The sequence below is a fragment of the Centruroides sculpturatus genome, unplaced genomic scaffold, assembly GCF_000671375.1.
Source record: "Centruroides sculpturatus isolate CEXI.00-Female unplaced genomic scaffold, Cexi_2.0 scaffold11, whole genome shotgun sequence".
In the NCBI taxonomy this organism is placed as follows: domain Eukaryota; kingdom Metazoa; phylum Arthropoda; class Arachnida; order Scorpiones; family Buthidae; genus Centruroides; species Centruroides sculpturatus.
In genome coordinates, this window is record NW_019384501.1 from 1,782,079 (window position 1) to 1,788,769 (window position 6,691).

General features: G+C 30.1%; 1 long non-coding RNA gene across 1 annotated transcript in view; it reads right to left on the reverse strand.

Moving 5' to 3' along the window:
- The window catches only part of LOC111622058, a 9,234-nt gene extending 3,124 nt beyond the window's left edge, over positions 1-6,110 (reverse strand). Inside the window, exons 1-2 of the long non-coding RNA XR_002756186.1 lie at positions 5,982-6,110; positions 2,616-2,707 (exon numbers count right to left, since the gene is read on the reverse strand). This is a non-coding gene — a long non-coding RNA (uncharacterized LOC111622058). The remainder of the gene's footprint in view (positions 1-2,615; positions 2,708-5,981) is intronic.
- Positions 6,111-6,691: the final 581 nt, after the last annotated feature.

Sequence of the window (6,691 nt, forward strand, 5' to 3'; positions counted from 1 at the left end):
GTTGTTGTATGTGTGCTATTATCAATGCTTGTTGCTGGATTATCCTGACAGGTTACGTGATCTTCATTAATAATGTTAAATGTTTCTGTCTGTTGATGTATTTGATCGGAAACCTGTTGTTTGATAAAGTTCAAGTGTTGTTTGTGGGATAAGGTTGTTGTGTATAATTGTTCTTTTTTGATCGACAACCCTTTGTTCGGTGACAGTGAGGTGAGGATATTGTTGTGTGAATCTATGGTGTAATTGTTGTCTGTATGCTGTCATGTTTGTTTTGAGTCTTGTGATGGTGTAGTAAGTACGGATGATAAACTTGTTCATTTCTGTTGTCCATTTCATCCGTTGGCATGGTTTTCCAGCCTTTGTGGTCTGTGGATGCATTGCCACAGAAACACCAAGGCTAGGTTGATTCTTCACATCTGTTGAGGACATTGCAGTAGCCATGCTTGGGCCGATGCTGCTTTCGCCACCGGTAACCAAGAGAGACTGTGGCCTATTTTTCGAATGTGAGCCTCTGCCTAACCCACGAACACGGACCTTGTTAACCCAGGCGACGTCTGAACCGGTATCACACTTTGATATGGTTACTACCATAATAATTATCTCCACAGAATGTGGGTGTGGTCACTCTTAGCGTCATTTCTTCCCATAGACCTTACTGGCATGGGTGTCCCTACCAGGAGCTTGTGCTCCAGCCTGCATTGTTCTATGGTTCAGTAAAATTATAGTGGTACCTCAGGATACGAAATTAATCCGTTCCGAAACTGAGATCGTATCATGAAAATGTCGTAAGGTGAATCATTTTTCCCCATACGATTACACGTAAAACCAAATAATTCGTTCCAACGCGAAAAACATACTCAAATTAAAGCCAAGTAATACATTAAAAAAATAACTGTAGTAAGAAAAACAAATGAAAAATGCAAACTAATGTAACGTCGTATGGTAAGTTTTTGTTTGTATCGTGGAGCAAAAATATGTTCAAATTTCATGTCGTATCCTGAAAATTTCGTATGCTGGGGCGTTCGTAACCTGAGGTACCACTGTACTAGGCTCTCCCACCACGACCAGGTGGTGACCACGGGAGAGTTATTATTATTATGTTGGGTTTAGTGGGTTATACTCGGTTCACACCTGTGGCTGTGTACTATGCCGGACCAGAGTCAAGGCATAGCAACCAAAACAAAACTAAAATTAAATAAGTGTGTCAGTGTCTGTATTCAGGAATTTCCTAACAATATGGCATGTATTCAATATAGTGGCCTTCTGTAGTGTTATGTATGTATTTCTACTCAATTGTAATGTTCCCAGGCTTTTGTGTAGTGTGTGTGGTAACTCACCTGTACTGGAGAGAACAACAGGTACAATAAGCACCCTATCCATCCTCCATAGATGCCTTATTTCCTGGGCAAGTTCTGTGTACTTGCTAATTTTTTCAGTGCATGTGTTTTGTACATTGTGAGTGTTTGGAATGGCTATGTCTATAATGTATGTGGTTTTATTGTGTTTGTCAATAAGTGTGATGTCTGGTCTGTTATGGTAAATTGTTTTATCTGTGATTATGGCTCTGTCGTAGTACAGTTGGCTCTGTTGTTTTCCAGTACTGTCTGTGGAATGTATTTGTAGTATGGTTCGTGCATGTCTAATGATTTGTGTTTCTTTGCAAGCTCTTGGTATATTATATTTGCTACTTGATTATGTCTATGTAAGTAATCTGTCTGTGCCAAAAGCTTGCACCCAGATGTAATGTGTTGTATAGTTTCTAGCATGATGTGACATTTTCTGCATGTGTCATTTGTGAGTGTTGTATCTTTGAGTATGTGTTTCTGTAGTTTTTAGTATTTATGACCTGATCCTGTATGGCAATCATGAATCCTTCTGTCTCCCCAAAGAGGCATCCCCGATCTAACCAGCTGTTTGACGCAGTTTTGTCAACAAAATCCTGGGCCAGGTCATAAGGATGCCTGCCATGGAGTGCCTTTCAAGCCCATGATTGCTTGATGGTGTCTATGCTTTTTATGTGTTGTGTCATGTCTGTGTGATGTGAGTGTAATTATTATTATTATTATTATTATTAAGAGTAATAGATCACATTATTAGATGACCTATCATCTCTTCAGTACCAATTCTTTTTGAATGCAGGAGAACAAAAAAATATTATGCACTGACATGCAATACTGCACTCAGAAATGAAACTGAATAAACAGGAAAACAGGATGCATGACATGACTAATATTTTTATTAAAACAAAAATCACAGTGGGGGTTTGCTGGATAATCAAGAGACAGGATTATCAAGAGTATACAGTATATACTGTATATCTGGTTATAATATTTAATTCTTTTGCTTATATTATTGAATTTTATTCTTATTTTTGTTTAAAGAAACACTAATTTTAACAAATTAGAGCAATAACTATTCTGTAACTAATCTTAATAATGATTAAATTAGAAGTTTAAATACTATGAAATTAAATAATTATTTATATACTTATCTATATACCATTCAAATATAGTTTAAAATTCACATTTAAGAATTTCTATTAAAAAATTATTAGAATTATTTTTTTAATTCAAAATTAAATTATTATGAAAGTATTTCTGAAATTAGATGCTTACCTGTAATTTCAGTTTCTTTCTGAACGATATAGTTTTACTGAGGAACTGAACTGAATGTTTTAAATTATTATAACATAATTCTTATTCACAACCTAAAATAATAAAAAAATATCTATGATATATTTTTAATTGAAGTAATATAGAAGATATTCATAATAATATATAACAAATATGTATTAAATAAATATATATTTTATATATTTCACAAATGAGTAATCCATTTCCAAAATATAAAAAATTGTTTTGAAGTATTGTTTATTTGAATATCATATCATTTTTTTATATCATATATCCAATTGCTATTTGATCCTTGTTAATAAAACAAGGATCAAATAGCAGCAAATGGTGTCTTAAGCTCCTTTCTGGAAACTACATTCAGCATCAAGCTACCATAGCTTTCAATTATGTCAGTATTTGCACTTTGTGTATTTATTTTGTGCAAAGTGTATCTTAAGATGCAAAAAGCCTAAGAAAGCTCTTACAAGTGTTACACTTAAATGTAAAACTAAATGTAATTAAGTGTTTTGATCATAGTGAATGAAATAAAGTATTCGTGCATGCATTGAATATTGCCTGTGTCCACCATCCATATATTTAAATACAGAGAGAAATAATCTTAAAAGCTGATGAAGTGTCTTTTGGCTTTTCTGGTAGCAAAGTGATCTTCCTTGCTACTACCTGCCACAACCACTAAATCTGACCTGACTGAGGAAACAGGTAAATAACAATAACCATATAGTTTACACAAAACTGGAGGGAAATCTAATCTTTGTGAATGAACATAAGAAAATGGATGAGCTTGTAGCCAATTTGATGAACTTAATTTATCTTAAAGATTGAAAAGATGCTCACTTAATATATTATAAGTGAGTATCTTTAATAAATCTATCTACTTAGAAAATGTTTATCTAATTACAATATCATTACATAACTTACTTTAACACTGCTCCCATTACAACAGATCCTTGTGCAAGATTTTTAAAAGGATAAGGTTTTTAACACATTAGTTTCTTTTGTCACTTACTACTTAGTATATTAATTTGTAAATTAATAAAACTTAATAAAATTATAGATATAGTGAGCATCTATAAACAGGTATTCCTTGCTTTACAAAAGATCTACATTAGTAAAAAAACATACTCTGTGAACTGATGACCAGTGTGCGAGGAAAAAAACACCTGAAGAATCGTTCTTCTTCAGGTGTTAAATATTTCTGAAGAATCAGATTAGAACGATTTGTCAAATTTTTGTAATCCAAGTGTTTTATGTTACATCAGAAATTTCATTTAACACCTGAAGAATTCAGGGTTGTTCGAAAACACTAGTGATGAACTTTCTCTTTTGTTTTTTTCATTGCACACCGGTCATCGGTTCATAGAGTCATTTTTTACTACACCCTGGTGTTGTGTGTTGTTGATCTACATTAGTACCTGTTTTTGGTAACTAAAAGAAATCCAAAGAGAATTTTTGCTTTTACAAAACAAATCAAAAATAACATTTAGTGTTTATTTTGCAACAAGCCATTTTAGAAATAGTGTGTACTCTGAACAGTGAGCAGCAATAGGCATCTCCAAGCCCTTTCCTTGTTTGCAAGCTCTTGAAACTACATTTAGCATCTCAGCATCAAACTACCATAGCTTTGAACTGTGTCTGAGCATCTGAGCATTATTTCAATTTACTTTGTGCATTTGTTAGCAAAATGTGTCCTGAGGTGAAAAAAGCCTTTAGGTATGATTTAGTGGGTTAATTAATCTTGGTCAAGGAACGCTCAAAAATTTTTCCCATATAAATTAATGGCCATTTCAGCTTATGAAAAATCTCTTAGGAACATTCTACTTTCAGATAGTGGGAAAACCTTTACTTCATCATTTTATAAGTGATCATTTGATTACTAAACTAAAACAATGACTTCATTTTTAATGATGACAATGCTTGTTTTTATTAAAAAATTATTCATTTTGATATAAATGATTCATTTAAAATTTTCAATAATTATATTGTATATAGACTACTCTATGCATTTTGTATATTACAATAAGTTTCTTCAATCATATAAAAAATAATTGGCAGCAGTTAGATAATAAACATATTGAATTCAGTAAATCTTCCCAAAGCTGGTTATACACTAGTATAACCAGTTTTAGGAAGATTTAAATAGTATTCAACTCATATAAATTTTATTTGTAGAAGAGCATATCTTTTTTAAAATCATAATTTCACTAAATGATATTAAAATTTAAAATGAAATTTTCAAGAACAACATTTAAAAAATGTAAAATTTATGAATAATTAAAACTGTTATTATTAAATTCAGAATGACTATTAACAATTTAAAAATGAAAAATTCATTTTAATTAAATTTCAATTATCAAAGTAGATTAAAATGAAATAATACTACTTCAAAAACAAACTAATTTTAACAATACAGAAATAACTCTCTTTAGTTCTTTGATATTTTTAAAAGACTCCATTAAACAGAAGTTATTTAAAGAAAGAAAAAAGCAAGGAATCCTTTAAAAATAAAAAAAGTCTTAAAAAAGAACTATTAAAGTGATCCTAATTGAAGAAAGAAAAAAAAAGTTGCAAAAGGTATCATAAATATATCATGTGCTTTTGTAATTAATAAGAGATCATTTAAAATTTTTCCAGTATCAAGTTACAAATTACTTTCTCTGATTAAAAAGCCTGGCAGAGCAAAGGGACAAGAGAAAAATCACTTTCTGAAGTAGTTTTATATATTGTATTTTAAAAAGTCTCAAAATAATTCCTTCAATAATTGTTATTTAAACAATATACTTATTTAAAAAAGAATCCATGTCACATTTAGATAACCTTGATCTTTACATAGTACTAAAAATAATAAATTCGCATAAATGAACAAATTATGCATTAAAATAGAATTTAAATAAAAATATAATTTTTCACCTTGAATACACACACTATGGAATAAATGTGATGATATCATCAAACCTATATTTAATTAATCAGCAGTTTTTTAATGTTAGCATTAGAAGCGTGTTAATACAATATTAACCGTAATTCCTTATAATTAAAATATGTTGATTTTAATACATAATTAAGTTACTACCCATAAGAAAAGATAGCAACAGTATTTTAAATCTTAAATAAAAAAAAAAACATACTTTCTTGATAAGAATACGTTAAACATATATAAAATGTGTTAAAATATACAAAGAATTTTACAATTATAAAAGAAATGCGATTATAATATTCAAATACACGAAACAATTCATTTGTCAAATAGGCGTGCACGGTAACATGTGACTACACACCTCAGTGACCTCACACAGGTAATAATAATACAAAAAAAAAAAATTGAAATTTAACATTCTTAATTGAACTGACCTTATTAAACTGTTAATCTTTTATATCAGAAATAAAAACAAAAGGAAATCTACGATGATCCATCATTCTACACATTCTGCAAAATACATAATTATGCCCATAGAAACAATAGCTACTACTTTCTTCTCTAACATCAGCGCCATCTAGTTGCAGTCATTTTTAAAATGTCAGGTAAATGTGGACAATGGTTATTATTAACAAATTTAAATAATGAGTTAATATAACAATATTTTTATTCATTTGTACGCAAATTTAATTACTATATTTGTCGATCGTATTTAATGACATACATCTACTGCGATTAAAATAAATGTAATTAATATTTTTTTTTATTTCGTGTCATTTATTTATTTTATTTTCCAGTGTCCCCGCCAAGTTTTCCTGTGTGTGTGAGGAGATAACTGATATTTAGAGAAGTGTAAGAGTAGCTTAGCCAGATTTATTTTCAGAGATAATGTTGATTTATATACTTTTTGCGGCATCTGATATACACGGTATAAAAAAAATAAACAAATAAATATTTTAAAGTTGGAATTTAAATTCAACATGCCATTAAATCACACAGAGTAGTCCATAAACTCCTCATAATTGTCGAGTTTATCAGCAAATCTGTTATAATTATTATAGACACGATAAGCAATTCAGCAAGTTTGTATTGTACATTTGTATAGCCTATACTGTATTTTTAATAATAATTGCAGTAAACTATG